Source organism: Ictidomys tridecemlineatus, chromosome 4, assembly GCF_052094955.1.
Source record: "Ictidomys tridecemlineatus isolate mIctTri1 chromosome 4, mIctTri1.hap1, whole genome shotgun sequence".
Lineage (NCBI taxonomy): Eukaryota > Metazoa > Chordata > Mammalia > Rodentia > Sciuridae > Ictidomys > Ictidomys tridecemlineatus.
In genome coordinates this window covers 192,097,574-192,118,663 of record NC_135480.1, presented here as the reverse complement: position 1 = coordinate 192,118,663, position 21,090 = coordinate 192,097,574, and the positions used below count along the sequence as shown (strand labels likewise).

The window sequence follows — 21,090 nt, the reverse complement described above, 5'->3', positions numbered from 1 at the left end:
ACAGCACTAAGAACTTTTATTCCACTTTAATCTTTCAGATTTCCAGTTTATATTCCTGATAAACTGTGACTTTCTAAGCCAGTACCAAGAACCCACAGTGTGAGAAGGAACTGTATATTACCATTTCTCTGCATCCGTAAGATGCACAACAATACCCATTTAAGAAAGAAAATAAATGAAAAAGGAAAGGAAGAGAGAAAGAAAGAAGAAAGGAAGGAAGGAGAGAGAAAGAAAGACAAGAAACTAAAAAGCCTAACCTGGTTCTTTGAAAATGTAGACTAGTAGCAAGTCATGAAATAATACACAAATTAATGCCAATCTGCTGCCAGAAATTGTGATATCAGAGAAACTCTGCTTATTAATCACTCTCACCCTACCTTTATCCATCCCATCTAGCCTGTCATTTTCCAGGAATAGTGGGATGTAATGAGATAGGGAGAAAGATATGTGTGCAGTTAGGACAGCTGCCAGCTGGACAGTCTGGGATCCTTGTCTTGGGCAGGCAGGCTCAGGCCTCCCACTCCTGTTGGAAACAGTATTACCCAGAGGTGCGCCAGAGAAGCTATTCATGCTCTGAGCCTCCTCCAGGGCCAAGGCTGTGGGTACGGCTCTGGATGGGCTCCCCGCTGGGGCTTCTATCCAGCAGCACAGAGCTCATCACGCTTCTCTCTAGATAATAATGGGCCATGCTTGGCTTCTTAGCCAACCCAAATAGGAGCCATGCCCAGATTTCTGTAAATCTTTCTAAAAATGTATTTATTTCAAACAAGAGCCATCCTTCAGATCTAGCCTTTAGGTGCAAACTGACTTAAACCCTCATTGGATTTTTGCAGCATTGACAGGAATGAGCACTGAGTGTGCTGTACTGTGGTGTCCACCCGTTTGACCTACTAGACTGAGTGTACAGCTTCCTTTGCTGGGTAATGGCATGGAATTTCCTATTTTAAAACCTTCCCGCTACTTACATCTTTCAGGTAGAAAAAGAACGTGTATCTTTAGTCACTGGAAAATATAGATTGATCCAGTCATTATACTGGATCTCACCAAATAGAAAGAATGACCCAAGTGTGTGTGTGTGTGTGTGTGTGTGTGTGTGAGAGAGAGAGAGAGAGAGAGAGAGAGAGAAGAAAAAGAAGGAGGAGGAGGAGGAGGAGAAGGGGGGAATGAGGAGGGGGAAAGATGGGAAGGAACACAGAGGAGGGAGAAGGGAGGGGAGAGAGATCAGAGACTATAAGAATCTGCCTCAGATTCTCTCCACTTCCAGAACAAAATAGATTGTGTGTGTGTGTGCGTGCTGGGAGTACAGATACTTTCTACTTTATGATTCTGTTTTGAATTATTTTTTTCTAAATAAAAAGAAAATATAAATAATAAAGATATATAAAAATATATTCCAACTGAAGGAATTCAATGTTTTAATTCAACAAAATACAATCAATTATAATTTATGGTACCAAATTACTGTTATTAAGTAAAAAATGTTGTCAGTAATAAATAAAAGTAGCAGGGAGGAATCTCAAGAAAGTGAGGCTTCAGAGAGTGCATGCTACTCGATCCATGGTTCAGGACCCTGGTTCAGAACCATCCAGGACCATGGTTCAGGACCCTTTGAGAAGGGTCCTGGAAGGGAGAAGAGGAGGACTTCTGTGTGGCTGATGATTCTCAGGTTTCCTCTGGCTGCCAGGTATAAAGGTGTGCACAAATTTGTGAATATCTTACAGGCTAGACACTATTGATCTTTTCTAGATACATGTTATACTTCAATGGGCTGTTAAAAACATCCTTAGACAACCCTTGTCCTGAATCACCTGCATCAATTCATCAATTATTTAGGAAAGATCACTAAGTTGCTCTGATATGCTCAAGGGGATATATATATATATATAAAATTGCAAACCACTCCAAACCATTTTGAAAATTAAGGAATTTTGTACTTCTATTCCCCTGTGAGTATTTTTTTTTTTTTTGCAATTCTCAGCAAAATGCTTCCGAATCCACCCTCCTCACAAATTATTGTGGAGTTAGAAGCATATTTTTCTGGGCTTGATCCACCATCCACATTCTGAACCAGTCAAGAGAAGCCAGTTCTGCTTTCTCTGGATAACACAGGCAAACCCAGTGGTTTATGGAAGGAGGGTGCGGTAATGACTGTACTGCTGTTTTCTTTACAAAATCAAACTGAATTGCACATACATAAAACATTCCCAGATTTTAGATGTAAGATGTGTAAATGTATCTAGTACAGCCTGATATTATTATCTTAACAACCAGCACCAGATTCCTCTTTAGGAGTAAATTATCTCTTAATGGGCAAAATATCTTTCATTCATGGCCATAATAGAAATTGAGATCCCAAGAGCCTAGATGTTGGCCGACTCCCTTGCTTCAGAGAAAAAAGGCAAAGTAGCTTTAAGAACGGAGGAAAAATCTGTGGCTTTTTGGAGACTTGGGGAATATGAGTGAAAGTCCACAGTGGTATGAAGGGATCTTTTAAAAATGGAGATCCTGCGATATTTCATTTCAAGTTGCTCAAGTTAAAATGACAGGAACTCTTAAGTGCAAACTGAACCTCATCAGAGAATTCCTTCTGTGGGTGGGGTTTTGAGGAACCTGTAGTTTCTTAAGATTAACATGACATGTGTTGCTAGAGAAGTGGTTCAGAGCAAGAAGTTCAAGAGGTGAAAGAGGCCCTGAGAAATGAGCTGCCGTTGAATATTTGATTAGACTTTTGACTGCAGCATAGAAAAGCAGGAATCATAGAATGAGTCGGAGGGAGAAGGAAGTCAAGAGATCCAGGGGTAGGGAGGGGGAGCATGGGAGGAATAGATGAACTCTAAATAGGGCAGAGGGGTGGGAGGGGAAGGGAGGGGGCAGAGGATTAGCAAGGATGGTGGAATGTGATGGACATCATTATCCAAAGTACATGTATGAAGACACAAATTGGTGTCAACATACTTTATACACAACCAGAGATATGAAAAATTGTGCTGTATACATGTAATAAGAATTGTAATGCATTCTGCTATCATTTTTTTAAAAAAAATCAATTAAAAAAGAGAAAAGGGCAGTGTCTACAAAGAATAAGAAATTGCTTAGCAATAATATTAAAAGGGAAATTTTAAAGTACCATTATACTTGTAATTTATATATCTATTTTCCTATCTATACGTCTTGGGGTTTGACTAATATCTGAAGGATTTACAAATTATATGACTAAATATTTACATACTGTATTGTGTGTATATGTATGTGTGTGTGTGTGTGTGTGTGTGTGTATTTTTTTTCTTTTTTCACAAAATAAGAACAGCAAGGATAGGTATTCAGAGTAGTAAACAAGAAGGAGCATTCAAGGCATGGGGGTATATGCCTGTAATCCCAGTGACTTGGGAGACCAAGGCAGGAGGATCTCAAGTTCAGTAACTTAGCGAGATCCTCTCTCAGAATAAAAATAAATGCTTTACTAACTAGAGAAGAAGAAACATTTCTAATTTTTCATCTATGAATTTTGGTAGACAAATCTACTGTATCTTGGTAGATGACTTTTGGAAAGACCATGTATTCATGATTTAAAATTTAATTTAAAAATGAAGGAAAGCACAGTCCATTCCTCCCCGGCGGTCTTCCTCTGCCTCTGTATATAACAGCACAGTGCTGACTGTGGGGCCATCTCCGCCTGGAAAGCAGAGGGTGCTTATGTTCTTATCTTGTTTACCTTTTCAGTGCTTAGTAAATTCTCGGAGACTAGATTTAAGTCACAGATCTTTGATGCCCCTCGCCCAAGCTCCTGAAGTCCCAGCACCCTCTGGCCACTACACACAGGCTCACCTTTCTCTACAGGAACTTTTTGTTGTTGTTATTGTTGTTATTCTTCATTCCTTTTTTTTTTTTTCATGTTTACTTCTCTGTTAGTCACATTTTCATCTCTGTGGCCAAAACATGTGACAAGAACCACTTAGAATAGGAAAATTTATTTTAGGTTCATAGTTTCAGAGGTCTCAGTCCACAGTTGGCCAACTGTATTACTCAGGGCTCCAAGTGAGGTGACCATCATGGGGAACGGGCGCTGTGAAGGAGAGCTTCTCAATTCATGGCAACGAGGAGGCAGAGAGAGAAGAGATGGTACACGAGGGTAGATGACACTTCCAGGACACAGCCTAGTGACCCACCTCCTGCAACCATATCCCACCTGCCTACAGTTACCATCCAGTATTCCATCCAAATTATTAATCCATCAAATGGATTAATCCATGATGAGGTTACAGTCCACATCACCTAATAACTCCACATCTGAACATTCCTATGTTAACAAGAACTTTGGAGGAACAGCTCATATCTAAATCATGGCGTTCCCCAACCTTAATTCTCCTACATTCAGTTCTCTCTGTTAAATTCTATCACTTTCTCTTAATTACTAAATGAGAAGCATGCTTTCTCTGTTCCTGACTAGACCCTTCCTGATAAAAACTGAAATTGGTACGGATGAATGAGGCTGCTTTGAACCCGAACCTGGCATTAGGCATTCCCTTTTCTCTTCCTCATTCATAGATTTGAAAGAAGGGCTGGGGTTCCTCTTTGGTTTTCCCCCTTACAAGTGATGGGAACACTTGGAGATGGTTAGTGTCAGTTCCCTGAAGGTGAGCTCAGAATTCTCACCCTCTGCCCTCTGCTTTCCAATCTGTGCTTTTGAGGCAGGTTCCACCCTCTCTACAGCTAGCTCGGAGAGTACAATCAGAGTGAAGACTCCTCACTGTACCTCTGGGGTGTAGATCTGTTGGGCATGTTACAGCAGGACTCCTCTTTGAATTTATTACTCAGCTGTTTCCCCATCAGCATCTATTATTAGTAGTGGCTCCACATTTGGCATTTGCTTCTTTCCTATGAGAGGTAGAATATGAAAAGAAAGACTATTAAGTGATTGGTCAGTACCCTTAATTTCCAACAGGAAAAATAGCAGTAACCAACAATAACAACAAAAAAAAAACAGTGGAAGAATATCTTCCAAAATACATTAAACCACTGCTGCCTGGATGATTTTTTTATCACTTTTCTCTTTTATGCCTGTCTGAATTTCATTTACAATAAAACGGCATTACATTCCTTTTAAAGAAAAATTATCATAAAATTCAAAAAAAATGTGAGAAAACTAAATCTAGAAAGAAATCTCACCATGGGAGGAAAGCAGAAGTCTCCCAAGCATGAGATTTATAATCAAGCCGTGTTGTCTGAGCCATGCTGCTGAGCTCTTGTGCATGCTGCTGTCTGAAAGAGAAATAATGGTACAAGAAGGAATTAAGCCAATCAAAGGCACAAGACAAGAGGTTCATTTAAGGAGCATAAGCAAAGGAGAGTGATCCACTAGGAGACAAAAGGAGAGGTGAGCTGGAGAAATGAGGGGTAAAGAGATAGAAGAAAAAGTGCCGTCTTCGGGCCAGGGCATCTGATCCACCACCATCTATGGAAGATTTCTCCTGGTTTCCTCAAAAGGGAGGCTGGCTCCCGGCCCCAGCTGGCAGCTCCTCCAATCTCATTCTCATGTCAGACATCTGTCAGCACTCTGTGAGGACCACTGGAAATCAAGCCGTTCACAGTTTGTCTTGGACCTCCTGAAGTCTTCCACCCTCACCAGCTACTGAAATGGGAAGGGAAAAAAAAGTTTTTAGAGTTTCTCCAGCCGTGGTGGGAAGAGGCAAAACCAGAAAAGAGAACAAGACAGCATTGACCAAGGAGACATGTCCCCACGACTCCTGATGGTCAAAGACTCCATTCATTCATTCATTCCTCAAATATTTGTTGAGCATAACTGTGTGCCAGGCACGGCTGTACGCAGGGGTGACACCTTAGTAATGCCACCCTGGGCAAAGCATTCTTTACCCTGCTCTTAACTTGTCCCACCAGACAAGGGTCCTGGGGCTTCAACTCACTTCCACCTCTCTTAAGAGGTCCCCTTGCTCCTGGGAGTAGGATGCCTAACACTTGGCAAGTGAACCAGAAAGGGACGAACAAGACAAGGGGACTCGCTCAATTTGCTATTCCAAAAGGACACATGCTAAAGGACAATGCTTCCACCTGATCTTCAATTGACTCTGAAACTTTCTCCAACATCAAGAATACATACCTGAATGAGATGTCATTTTTCAAAAGTACATATGCAAATGCTTTTCCCACATCAGAGACTTAGTCCATACATTAAGATTTTCCTTTTATCTTTTCTTTACTTGCTGGTGGGATCCTTATCAAACTTTTTTTTTCTTAAAAGTATTCCGTGTTATATATATATGATAGTATATCTAATGTAGATGGATCAATAGGTAACACTATAAACTGAACATGTATTCCCTGCCTCCAAATTCATATGTTAAAACCTAATTGCCCGTGTGATGGTCATTGGAGGTGATGTCTTTGGAAATGATTGATAGTCCTTATGAATGGGACCTGGTGCTTTTAGAAAAAGGATGCTAATGAATTCCCTTCTGCAACTGAAGACCCAGGGAGAAGACAGCTGTGTAGAAACCAAGAAGCAGGCATAGACTTTCCAGTCTCTAGAAATATAAGAAATACATATGCATGGTTTATAAGCCATCCCAGTTTTGCTATTATGTTTCAGCAGCTCAAATGAACTAAACAGATGGGTGGATAGAGGGATATATGGGTATTGATAGCTACAGAGATAGGATAGATACTAGGTAGGTAGGTAGGTAGATAGATGTAAAGGAATACTAAGAAAAAAACATGTATAGCATGTATACACAACCCAACTTAATAAATAGAACAATACAGAATCTCTAAAACTATGCCTCCTTCCCTGAGGGCATTTTATTTTCTCTCTTCCGACCTCCAGAGGTGACCACTGTTCTGAATTTTGTATTAATTACCCCTTGTTTTTCTGGGTAGATTTTTTTCTGTATGTTTCTCGGTTGATCTTGTGTAAATCTAAATGGGATCATACTATATGTATTTCCTCATGAATTATCCTTCCATTAGCTTAATCAGGTTTTCTGCGTTTAATCAGGTTTTCTGCACTGTAGTTCTATTGTTTTCCTTCCTCTGTGTATTATCCAAATGCAAGGACTACTGCAGTGTCTGCATTCCACTGATGAAGGCATTTAAGGCTCTTTTGCTGGTAAAAGCAGCACTGCTGGAAACATCCTAGTTAAACGTTTCCCAATCTATGGTCCTGGTACTAATGCTTTATTGTTGCTGTGAACTGTTATAAATATCTTCTCCAACGTGTGGCCTGTGCTTTCACTGTCTTCTGAAGAACAAAGGTGATTGATTGTTAAATAGAATGTGATTTTTCCTTTTTCTTTATTATTTATACTTATGTATGATTTTTTTCTTATTTTCATCCCCCAAAGTCACATATATGATAGATAGATAGATAGATAGATGATAGATAGAGATAGATAGATAGATGATAGAGATAGAGATAGATAGTCCTGTTTTCTATTTTTTTTCTTAATTTATGTTTTCATATCTTTGAAGGAAATATGTTCTTTTATTTTTCCACATGGACCATCAGTGAACTGCCCAGCCCCATTTGCTAAATTTTTCACTCATTTTCTCCATTGTGCCTTGGTGTCATTTTTGGCATATACTCTTTGTTTATATGAATGCCTGTCCTAATGCTTAGCTTTCTGTTTGATTCCATTAGTTTATCTGCCTGGACCTGCCTTAATCCAAAGTGACTTAATTATTATGTCTTTAAACAAGTACTTGCCACATGCCTGGGGAAGTTCCCCTGAGCTGTTTTCTAGGCTAGCACAAGCTAATAAATCTAGCTTCCCTGGTCCCTTTAATATAAATTTTGGAATTAGCTTGTCAATTGCACACACAAATAAAGAAAATCCTGCAGAGAGGTTGATGGGTATTACATTAAATCTACCAAATGGGGGAAATTAAACAGGTTAATTTTTTTTCTATCTGTGAATATGTCATGTCTCTAACTTTAATTAGGAATTTATAAAAATATCTTGCAATGAAAAATTTAAAAATTTACTCTGCACAAAATATCTTGCATGTCATTTGTTAGTTTAATTTCTAGGTGACCTATCTATTTGTTATTAGAATATAATATTTTTAACTAAATTCTTTAGTTATTTTTGGTGCAAGATATCAGTTGAGAATAGTATATTAATCTGACATTAAGGAAACTTTTCATACTTTCTTATTAATTTTATTTATTTTCTGCATATTTGTTTTACATTTCATACATGGATAATATAATGAGTATTTAATTTCTTATTTAATAGCTTAATTAATTTGACATTTCTGAGCTGGATAGGATCTCTAGTATATTATTGAATCTTCTCTGACCCTTGGTTTTATGGGGAAATTTTCCAGTATTTTAGTGTTAAGCATAAAATCAGCTATACACTTTTGGTAGATGCCTGCATGAGTCCTTAGCAGTTATTTCCAAATGTAAGAATTCTTCATCTTCCTGGTAGTTGGTGGGATCAACTTCCTGGACTCCTCTCATGGCCAAATGACTAGTCCTGGTCAATGAGCAGTGAACAGAAATATGGGTGTCTCTCTAGAGCACTGCATTTACTCGACTGCTCAAGGCTCCACACCAGCTCTCTTTCTCTCCAGCGTGGTGATATCCAAAGCTGCTACTTTTCAGCCTGGCTCCCCAAAGATATACTCAACTCAACTCTAATGACTCTTCAGTGTGAGCAAGAAGCGATCCTGTTGTGGGGACCTAGGAGATCCAGGTGATGCTTATCCATGGTGTGTGTAACCTGACTTGGAAATGGATTTGCTTCTCTGGAAAGTACTTCTCCCTTGAGAACTGATGTCATCCATGAACAGAAGTTCACTGACGCTGAATATTTGTTCTGCATCTACTGAGCTTTTCTTTTCTCTGAAATAGGTCAATATGATAAAGTATCTTAGCAGCTTTTATGACATTGAATCACCTTGCTGTCTGGATTCATGATAATGCATGAGTACCGAGTTTAGGTTCTGAATGCTTTGTTTAATATTTTATGTCTGTGCCTGAATACGACGCCCCTCATTGCCCTATCTAGTTTTATATCAAAGTTATATTACTCCTGAATTGTCTCTTTATATGTATTCTTTGAGACTAGATAAGAATGTGAATATTTTATATATTTTGTATAAAATCAAAATTTTATGGTTATAGACATTTTCATATTGAGTTATTCTCTCTCTCTCTCTCTCTCTCTCTCTCTCTCTCTCTCTCTCTCTCTCTCTCTCCTCAATTTCTAATGTTCTTGAACATATTAGACTTTCTTTTCCTTCTGGATTCACTTTAGCAATTTCCATCTTATAGTTATCGACCTTTTTCTAAGGTTATAAATTTATTGGCTGAAAATTCATACAAAGCCCTCATTTAAAAAATCTACATTATATAATTAAATTCTCTATTCATCCTTATTATTATTTATTATCCTTCCTTTCCCTCTCTCCTTTCACTCTCTATCCATCTTACCAACAATTTGATTCCATTATTTATTTTAAAGAACAAACTCTGGCTTATATGAGTAAGTTTGCTATTATTTTCTAATATTTCTTTTTTTTTCTCTTGCTCCTTCTTTACTTCTAGTTCTATTGTTATTTCACTATCTTCTTAAACTGAATTATTTCCTCCTTAAATTTAAGGTTTTTTTATTTTGCAATTAAAGTACAGTAGATTATAAATTAGTCTCATCTTGCTTTTTATTAGATTCCATTATTTTGAAATGCTACATTCTAATTACTCAGTTATGCTAATATTTCCATAATATTTTATTTAAATTATAAGATATTTAGAAATTTAGATGTATGTTTTTAAATTTCCAGGAATATGTGGTTATTTTTTATGTTATTTTTACTTATTTTTTTGTTTTTTATTTCTAACAACTGTATTTTGATCAAAGCATGTGGTTTATGGAAAATAATTCTTCAGGATCTTTTTATGAACTAGTGTATGGTCAATTGTCATTAATGTTCCATGCATGCTTTAAAAATAGCATTTTCAAATGTTATGCAAATCATTATATGTATACACACATAAACACACACACACATACTAAAATACCAATATATACACAGGGATACACACAGGGAAAATCCTTCTTATCTGTTAGCTCAAGAATATTAATCGTGACATTTAAATTTCCCCTATCCTTGGTTTTTTAAAATGAATAGTTAATCTTATGATCCTTGAGGCAATATGTTTTTTATAACTTTGAATCATTTTAATGATAATGTCTTTCAGTATTGGTGGTAGATTTATCTGTTGTTCCTTGAGAATTTCTCCATTTGTACTTTACATATTTTAAATTTATATTATCAAGTGTGTGCAAGTGTTGCATCTTACTGTAAAATAAACATTGAATTGACATGTAGGGATCTTCCTTATTTCTATGACAGAGTTTTATCCTCAAGTCTTTTTTGCCTGAATTTAAATCCATTGTTCAGGTTTAGATATGAAGTGTCCCCCAAAAGCTCCTGTGTGAGACAATTCAAGGTTTAGAGGTGCAATGACTAGGTTATGTGAGCCTTAATCCAATCCGTGGATTAATTTCCTGATAGGGATTAACTAAGTGGTAAGGGAAGGGGGGCAGTTGTGGTTGGAGGAGGTGGGACATTGGTGGCATCCTTTGGGGTATGTATTTTGTTCCGGGCGAGTGGAGTCTCATTCTCTCTCTCCACTTCCTGGTGCCATGTTCTCAGCTGCTTCCCTCAGCCACACTCTTCTGCCATGATGTTCTGCCTCACCTAGAGCCCCCAGGAATGGAGCCAGCCATGTATGGATGGAGACCTCTGAAACTGTGAGACCCAAAATAAACTTTTCTTCCTATAATTGTTCGTATCAGTTCTTTTGGTCACAGCACTTTTTACTTTTTAAGCTAAAACAGCTATCTATTTTTGTTAGTGTTTGCCTACTATAACTTTTTCCATTGTAAACTTTTTGTGACCTTATGTTTTAAGCATAGAATTTTTAAATCAGATAGCTCATTTAAAAAAAATTCAACCTGACAACTTTTTAAAGCCTGAAAATAATAGAATTAATGAACTTGGATTTGCTTCTTTTATCTTATATTTTACATTGTATTTTTGAACTTTTTCTCATTTATTTCCTTTTTAATATTTTTGATTGATGGCGAACATTTTCCGCCTCAATCTGTTTCTCTTTCTGTATCAATATGACAGTTTTACAACAGATTTATATTATTACAGAGTTTGTTCTGAATTACATATCTTATTTTTTGATTTTGTTCTAAGTTAATCACTCATTTCTTCTCTTTCTGAACACAAGAATTTTAGGATGTGGTAGTTTTTCCCATTCTTTGAATGACATAAATACTTTTCATTGTGGTATTTAAGTGTGGACTTAAAAATAAATTGGGTAGTCAAGTTTTGTTTAGACTTTTCTGTGTGATTAACTTTTTTCCTAAACATTTGTTGTTACATTAAAAACTTTCATGAATTATTTTTCTACTTCTACTTTTTAAAAAATTACTGTAGTGCAAGAGTGAATTCAGTTCTTTAGCTGAAGATATCTTTCTATTTTACTATTAGTTTATTTACTAGTTTTATTGCTATACATTTCTAGGTTTATATATTTAGTCATTTGAAATAGTTTGTTTTTCTCTTCCTATTAATTAAAGTTATAAGCTAGTGTAACTTCCATGCCTGTAAATGTTTTGTCATTCTCTCATAATTAAAGAATATCCCCTTGCCTTTGATGTTTCCCTATACTGCTGTAGTTCCACTATTGTTTATTAAGTTTATGGGTTTCTCTGTTTTCTAAACTAGGATTTGTGAACCTCAACTATCTCTTTAAATGACACCTCTTGATCACAGAACTTTAATTAACATGTACTGTACCTACTATTGATAGTAAAGGCAAACAAGTCCATGCATCCTCATCCCTTCTTAATGTTTTCTGTGCTCTTGTGTTCCAGCATTATGTTATGCTTAATTTCCTCACACTGCCTTTTCAATTCTATGCTTCTCTCTTCAGCACTGTTTAATTAATGATCCAATGAAGTTTTCATTTCAATATCATATTTTCACTTCTATAATTTCTTATCTTTGACCAAACTAACCTGGAATCTTTTTGTAGGTTATTGCTTCTTGTTGAATTTTTGTTTATTACGAAAGCATAAAAATATAATTATCTTATATTATTTATCTGGTATAAGTATCTTTGGAATCTGATTACACTGCTTGATGTTTCTCCTGAGGGTTCTTCATGATACCATTTTCTTTGTATGCTCTGTAATTTTTTTAAATTGTGAACTGATAACTCATTGCTCTGAGTTTTCAGGAGATATTTAAAACCTGTTTTGAGGGTGTATGGGCATGTGTGTAGAGGCATTACCAACCTAGAAGAACTTTAAATTTTCAGCTGGAAGTTTTGGCACCACAATCATTGACTAAACTAGCTTCAAACTTGGATGATAGTGGTTTTGTAGATAGATTGAGAAGTCTCAGGATAATTTCCTTTTCTGTTCCTCTGAGAATTGAGGCCAAGTGATGCAAATAACTTTATCACAGGTCTGAAAAAGGCCATTTCTCTCTAGTTCCCCAACAATGTGCTGCATTGAGAGGACTATAGATTTATGAAGAGTCTCCAATCTGACCTTTTAACTTATCTGGACCCCAGGATTTATCTTCTGTGACAATGCTGATGCCTTTTTAGAACCCAAGCTCTGAGCCATTTACTATCACAAATATCTATAGGAAAAAATGCACCCTCACCTCTAACATTTTAGTCATTTTTTCCCCCACAGGTATATTAGACATTTAATTTCTCTACTGCTTGTAAAGAAGTATTGTGAATACACACTTGTATTCATAATTCTGATTACTCCAAGTATTGAGGAAGGCTTTTCTTATTCCCCAGCCAGCCTAAAGCCCTTTCTTGGTTATTCTACAGCAAGAATTCACTCTAAATTATCTATAAATATAACTATTTCCCTCCTCTATACAAACTTTTCTTTTGAGTAGGCTTCTTGAAGTAACCCTGTGGTTTAACAAATAATATTTGAAAAATAATTTCCTGCATAGCTCAGTCAACTTTGTTTCAATGATGGTTTATTTCTTTGTAGAATTAATAGGTGAACACACACACACACACACACACACACACACACACACACATAAACATGTACACACGTGTACACACACACTGCAATTTATTATGCTGTACTCTCTGTTACAGTCCCCCAAAAGCTCACGTGTGAGACAATGCAAGAAGGTTTGGAGAAGAAATGATTGAGTCATAGCCTTAACCTAAGCAATGGATTAACTCTCTCATTGGGATTAACTGAGTAGTCACTGACGTGGTAAGGTGTGACAGGAGGAGGTGAGAATTGGGCATGGGGTTTATATTTGTATCTGGCAAGTGGAGTGTCTCTCTCTGCTTCCTGATAATTATGTGAGGTGCTTCCCCCCACCATACTCTTCTGCCATGATATTCTGTCTCACTTTGAGCCCTGAGGAATGGAACACCCTCTATAGACTAAGACCTTTGAAACCATGAGCCCCTAACCTTTTCTCCTCTACAGTTATGCTGGTTGGAACTTTTAATCACAGCAAAGAAAAAGCTTACTAAAAGCCTGTCTTTCTATCTTCTATTTTCAATAGATTTGTGGGTTTTTTTTTTAATTTCCGGATCATATCTATCTATTCATTAGGCAAAATTTCCTCAATTGTTCTCTGTATGTGAACAGTGAATCAAGATTGCTCCCTTCGGGATACTGAGTGTAAGGTTAAATATTAAAGAGGAGATAAAAAGACAGAGATGTTCGGCAGGAAGTGGTGGTGCTGATCATTTCCCACTTCTTCTAGCCATTCTAATTTCTTTGAGTTCCCACAAATATGACATGATGGATCTTGCTGAAGTGCCAGACTGCTAATAACTTATGGAATATTTCTGTGTTAATTAGAGAAAGAGTCCTTCTCTGTGCAGAATGAGAAAACAGGAAGCCCTTCTGACAGTATGAAATCCCAAGGCTCCATGACACGACACAGGAAAGTTACCTTCCTGCAAATTAAGAAGGATTCTTTCATCCAAGTAAGTATGTCTGGATTTTACTCTTTTCACTCATCATCTGATGGTGCTCACATACAGGGAGCAGGCTGTACAATCGTGCGTTACACATACGAGTGCAGATGTTGAGTAGACAATTTGACATCAGCCTCTGGGGTTTGAGTAGTTCCAAGTGAGATCTATCTTGGGGATTATAAAATGAGAGATACTTTCTTGTTTTAACATCATCACTACCATGAATGCTCTCCTCACACCTGGAATCTGAGGCACATAAAGGAGAGGAGGGACAGTAGAACATGAAGAGATGGAGGAAATCCTGGAAATCAGCTGGTTCCTAAGGCCACTCATCCTACAGCTTCTGGACTAGAGACTTGTGTTATAAACTCAAATGAAAAACCTATCACCAGCATCTTTAACATTATGCAGTAAACAAAATAAGCTTATATCTTGGGCACATATCCATCACAGTTGTTTTCACACTGTATGGTCAGGCATTTACTTACACATTTTTAAAAAGTTTATTAGTAGAATCTCCCAGATCACCTACCACACAGCTAGTTGTGCACACTTCTCATTTTGTGAAAACACTGAGCTGGATGATCTTCCAACCCAGTCTAGAATTTAAGAGTTCAGGGAATGGTCCAGATGAATCTTAAATTTAGAGAGGAAATGATGGGAATTCTTAGCAAATTCATGTATTCAGAATACAGAAGTCCTGGGTGGTTCTAGATTATCTCAAATTGTCCTCTGGATTCTAGCCCAGAGGCTGGCATAGCATTAACTCAATAAGAGTTTGTGAGATTAATTAAGTTTGCCAAGAGGCTTGGCCTGAGTTAGATGTCTCTGAGATGCAGTCTATAAATAATGGGCTGCTGGATGTAACCAAGTGATCAGTTTCTATATTCATAGTGCTCCTTGGCATCTGATAGAAATTAAACATGAATTTACTGTATGGGCGCTGTTATTCTTCATTAGTACCAAAGTTGCTTATGAGAATGTGATCAAGATTTTATGGTAAAATCATTAAGGGCCTCTCTCCATATAGCATAGTGCCTGCAAATAAAACAAAACCAAACGCCACTAAAATATATCTTCAACAGCTTTAGTGCTTCCTTGCCCAGGAGACAAATGATTTAGAAATACAATGATCCATTCTTTACCTGGCACAGTACAATTTCTTGTGGGTGGGGAGCTGTTTGCATGATTAGCATTTCCCAAGAACAGGGGACAGCTTGCTTCTTTCAGTTCCTGTTTATTTTGTAGCAACTGAAGCCTTTCCAAATAGCAGTTAATGAGAATTTCAGAGATACTGGATTGTCATGAAAAAGATGTACCATCTCATAGCTCATCTGAGCCAAAACTTCAAGCATGCAAGGAGTACATTAGTCTTTGAGCTGCACCCACCCCATTCAAGATGACCCTGGTGGCATCTTGCCATTTTGCAAGGTACGAGGCATAGATGAGGAGATCCAGACTTCTCACAGTATTGGCTATTAGGCACATTGGAATTCTTTACTCTCTGAGTGGCCATCTGTTAACGTAAGAACACATCACACTCTTAAAGGGTATATTTTTGAATCAAAGCAAAGATGGTCTACATAGCATCTGCTCACTTTTTATGAACATTCTTATGGATCTAGTCTAAGATAGTGTACTCTACCCTCAGACTTGCCATTTCTAAACTGTGACTTCAGGCTGTTTGCCAATTCTTCTGGGCCTCAGTTACCTATCCTAAAAAGAAATTCAAATGATAAAAATTAATAGCCACAAAAGGAAAACTGAGGGATTCAGTGGCCACTAGGTTGGCTTTTGTTTCTCAGATGTCTAGTTCTATGGCATGATTGACATCCAGCAGGAATTTTATTGGCTATGACCAGTTAGGTGGCTACTTTCAGGAGCAAGCCTTCCGTGACTATTGATTTGCAAAGACACTCTTGTTCGTGTGACACTCAAGTTCACAGAGGGAGCTGAATGATGTGAAAACATGCCTTCAGAAAAATCAGAAAGCAGGTGGATATGGGATTTGGAGATATTGCCCAACTTAGACATCAGTATTCAGTCCTCACTTGTAAGCATGGAAAAATAGAAAAGAAAAACAAAAAGACAAAAGAAAAGGGAAAAATCAAAGTTGAAAACATCAGAAGATCTTTCATCAAATAGAGCAAGGGAAGTCTAATCAGATGAACAGGGAATAAACAGGAATTAAAAAAATGAACTTGGCTGGGGAATTTCAGAGGACCAGAAATCATGGTTTAAATTTTAGAAGGATGAATATTAACTCCAGACTTTAGTATTTATTAGGTCTATGACAGAGGGTGGGTTTACTGACCAGGCCCCTGTCCTGAACATGTGACCTGTGCAGTTACATAAAGTCTGACCCTTAGAAGAGCTACATGCTTTATTTATTTATTTACTTCTTGTTTGTTTGTTTGTTTTAATACTGGAACTTGAACCAAGGGACACTTAGTCTCTGAACTACATCTACATTCATTTTAACTTTTTATTTTGGACAGGACCTTGCTAAATTGCCGAGACTGGCCTCAAACTTGTAATCCTCTTTGCTCAGCCTTCTGAGTTATTGGTGTTAACCATCATACCCAATTTCTGTGTGTGATTTAATATTCTGATCCCTGCCATCTTTAAATTCTCAATGGTGTTTGAACAAGGGGCCATGCCATGCATTTTCACTGGGTCCTGGGAATTATGTAGCAAGTCCCGCGCTTAACCTCTCTGAAATTGTTTTTCCACTTCCAAAATGAGAAAAAGGTTGATTCTTAGCATTCAAGATTTTAGCAGGGATGGAGAGAGACACTTATGGAAAGGTCCTTGTGAACTCAATGCATGATGTGTTTGCTAAATAAATATTAAGACTCTTTTCAACTTTGATCCATTTATAGACCCAACTAACTATTCTTCTTTAAAAGGAGTTATAGATGCAGAGTTTTGTTTTCTTCTTCTTTTTTTTTTTTCTCAGAGCCTGGTGTAGACCAAATGTGGAAGCATAAAACTATCTTGAATAAAAAGCTGTTTGGGGCCAGTTCAGAAATAGGAAATATAATAAAATCTCTCATGTGTTTATAGTTGGTGCTGGGGCGTCACACAGACTGACAACCCTGATGCGGGTTTTGAGAATTTCAACAGGAGACTGCCTTTCAACTAATGCATCATCCCCCACCCACAATTAACACTGTGCTTGACCCCCTTATATGTCTGTTCTAGACAAACAGGCCCTTACATGGCTAATAATCTTACTTCAATGAATCTTTTTCAATTTTGGAGAAAATATGGAAAAGTTACATCATTTATTTTCCTTGAATTCTCCATTCCCAGTACATTATAAGTTTTGAAGAATTCAAATTCTTCAGTTCAGAAAGGTCTTCTCTCTCCACCTCTGGCTGAAGAGATTTTGATGAATATGGTTTGTTGTTGATTTCTGTTCCCATTTGCATATTTTCTTGATTATAAAGTAATTTGACATTGTTCTTGCATTTCTTACCTAGAATAGGGTGGAGTCGGGGGAAGTTGAGTGAATTCTGATGACATAAATAATAAAACCATAAATAACAAAACCATTTAATGAGCTATGCACTAAGATTCTCCAGAAATTAACACATTTTTAAAATTTTGTCTTCATAAGAGTCTTATGAAATAGGCATTATTATCATCCACTCACAAGTGCAAAAAATGAAGTGTAAAGAGGCAAAGTAATTTGACCATAGTTACATTAATCATGGCCTTAGACTTGAATCCATGTCTGTTGAGCTTTGAATGCTGAATTTCAGCTCTTGTTACACATAGAGTATAAATGTCATCTGTGTAGATGGTGATGCAGGTAAGTTTGACTCCAATGCTGGTGCTAAGCACTAGGGTTATGGAGAAAACACATAGGGCCCATTTGAAGAATGAAGAAGAGTAAGAAAATTCTCACTCCATTCGTTAGACCTCCAAGTTCCACTCGTTGAGCTTGGCATAATTCCAGCATGATTTCAGGCAGTGAGAAGACAATGTGCATGGTGGAAATAAGCTTCACCTCAAGAGGACTGATAAGCCCAGGACTTGAACTTCCAAGTGAGGTTTTCTTTGCATGACACTAAGTGGTATGAAGAGAAGTGTACTTAGTGTGTGACCGAAAAGAGAATGAGTCTCAATCTTGTGTTGTAGAGGACTAAGGCCTGCAGGATGGGCAGGGTAAGTAGAAATGGGAGTAATGACCCTCAGGGTGCTGTCCCCAGGCATGAGCTCCTGAGGTGAAGACCATGAAACAATAGCACCAGGATGGTTAGCCGTGGGGGGATGGAGAATTCTCTTTCTGGAATCTTAAGGGTATAATGCTGGTTCCCCAGCCACACAGAAATGTCACAAAGACCATGACATCCACTTGTCCAGAATGTGAATGGAGTCTAGCCTGCAGTCCAAATGTGGGACTAATTGATAGACTGGTGATATCTTGCGAAGAAAGGCTTCAGATTAAGAAGGGGAAAGAGGACGAAATGGGAGAGAGAGAGAGAAGGGAATAAGGTCAGATAGCATCAAAACAGCCTCAAAAAAGACTTTGCATTACCGAAAGAAAGAGGATGAGCTAGAGGAGCCAGGAAGATCAGGGAAAAGCCAGGAATTCTTGAAATAGCAGGAAGGGTCAGGATGCAGAGAACAGCGGGCATTTGAAATGTATAGAGATATGCTGTCTCTTGTGATAGGCTGGGAAAGAGAAAGGAAGCCTAAGGGTGAGGGTCCGTACAGAGGCTGTTATGATGCAATGCAACACATAAGTACTGCATCAGAAATTTGGATGAAACACCATGGAGCACACAGGAAAAAGTGTTACTAAACTCCAAAAAGGGAGTCAGCCCTGAATTCAAGAAGCAACATAGATGATGAAACATTTGACCTATGTTTTATGGAGGTGGGCACTAAGCAGGCCAATGCAGTTGCCAGAAACAGCAAATAAAAGCAGATTGTGTCTCATGCAATATTTGAGACTTACGTATAGTAAAATACCATGTCATTTATCTGAGATTCAAGTTCTGTTGGATATCCTACATTTTACCTGGAAATCTTTTAAGCAAAGAAGAGAGGGGGGAAAAGTCCCCCTGCAGCAAATACAGCAAAAATAAAGGCAGAGTCAAATGACAGAGTCTACATCGAAAACTGTCGATGACTTGTAAATGAGCCATCTATGAAGTTTCTGCAAATGATAAGGCTATCGAGATCTCCAAAGGCCATGTTATAAAAGTGTGTGTGTGTGTTTGTTCATTTGTTTGTTTGTTTCCAGTTTAACATTGGGTAAACGGTTCTGCCCAATGCTCTCCAGGTAGAGGAACTTTTCAGCCTGTAGATGTCACTTAGGAACAGGAACAGACAAAACAGCCAAATATGAGGAACTGACAAAACAGACCCCATGAAATACCTCTGATATAGCCGTCCTCTTACAGGCAAAATGCAATGATTTTCTGAAGTCCTCGAGTTATAGAAAAACCATGGGTATGGAAACCGAGGTCCAAAGTCATTGAACTTACTCAAGATCCCACGGATTAATGGAACATTTGACGAGTCAGTCCCTGGTCCCAGGACTCTGTCCTCTGCACTTGGGTTTATAGACAGCAGATTATGGTTTCTCTCATCAGAATCCTGGAACTATAAGCAGTGTTTTGTTGGTTTTTTTTTTTTTTTTTTTTTTTTTTACAGATAACTCGTGTCTAGGGAAGTGGCCTGTGAATGTCTGAGTCCTCTTTCATAACTCTCTGCGCACTTCAAAGGACACTGCCACCTTTGTGGAAGGGCACACACACGCACATCTCTCGGGACAGTCTTATCCTGTTTACCATAAAACCAAACAACAATTTCAAAGATCTAAATACATATAAGTTCTTTAAAGGTTTAAGCATGTTTCTTCCCCTTGAGATTTATGTGTGTGTACTCAAGGTTTCCAAGCCTTGGCCGTTGCCTCAGAGACGAAGACAGCTTATTTTGGCTACAGTTTAGGGACAACACAACTGAAATATGGCTCAGATAAATGACACAGCCCCTACTGGTGATGTCATGGCTTTGCCACGGAGCTGTTGTGAAGGATTCTAAGTTATTGAAAAGGAATACTTAAAGAATTGTCTTTTGTCTTGGGCTCTTAACCTTTACTATTACCTCATTATTGTAGATAGCTTGACTATGCCCACAGTTCAGGTCACTTTCAAAAATACATATTTAATGTCGTCTATGTACCAGGAATGGGGTTTGATACTAATCGTTTGGGAAAGAATTAAATATTATCCCAGATCTTCTTCTTCTCTCTCCTGCTCTTTTTTTCACTCTAATATTTAATCCTCACTTTTTGTTGCTTTAGTCATTAAAAGATCATTTGTAGTTCAGACAAGACCTCCCTTAGTTACCATATTTCATGAATGCTAAGAAACTGCTAAGAGTGTCTTAAACCTCCTTGAAGATAGTGAGGAGTTAGTTGAGGGTAGAGGTAATATCAAGAAGATATTTTTATTAATCAGATGAAAAAAAACTTCAAGCATTTTTTTTATTCGGGTGAGATTAATCACCATCTTGATGACATTTGGGGTACCCAGAATATTTGGTGGTTGTGATAAAGATGACAAGCATTAGATGGCGTGGGGCCTGGAAGAAGAGGTCCTGATGCAGGCTAGGTCAGGAAGAGGGGTGGGATGAGTGATAGTCAGGTCTTCCTGAAGGATGCTCTCCCTGCAGAATCATAAACAATGATTTACAGAAAGAGCCAGGAAGAGTGACATTGCAGGCAGAGAATGCCTTGGATAAAGGCATGATGGAGTCAGACACCAACCTGTTGTTAAGGTTTTCCAAAGCCAAGTTCACCACTTCAGAAACGGCATCACTGTCCTCTAGAGAAGACAGTATGGGTGTGAAAACTTTAATATGAACTTCAGTCTCCTGACTTCAAATCACTAGTTTTCTACCCCATTGTGAGATCTTCGTTCTGCATGTTTAGACTACATTGCAGGACCTCATTGTTGTCAAAGTTCTATAAACATTCCACGTATCCCAAGGTGTCTAAGACCACCCTTTTTGATAAATGAAGGATTCACTGGAGTTTGTTATGGGATGAA

General features: G+C 37.8%; 1 long non-coding RNA gene across 2 annotated transcripts in view; it reads left to right on the top strand.

Moving 5' to 3' along the window:
• The window catches only part of LOC144377343 (uncharacterized), a 71,103-nt gene extending 60,296 nt beyond the window's left edge, over positions 1 to 10,807 (top strand). For both annotated transcript variants that reach the window (XR_013438256.1, XR_013438257.1), the window contains one exon: positions 10,678 to 10,807. This is a non-coding gene — a long non-coding RNA (uncharacterized LOC144377343). The remainder of the gene's footprint in view (positions 1 to 10,677) is intronic.
• Positions 10,808 to 21,090: the final 10,283 nt, after the last annotated feature.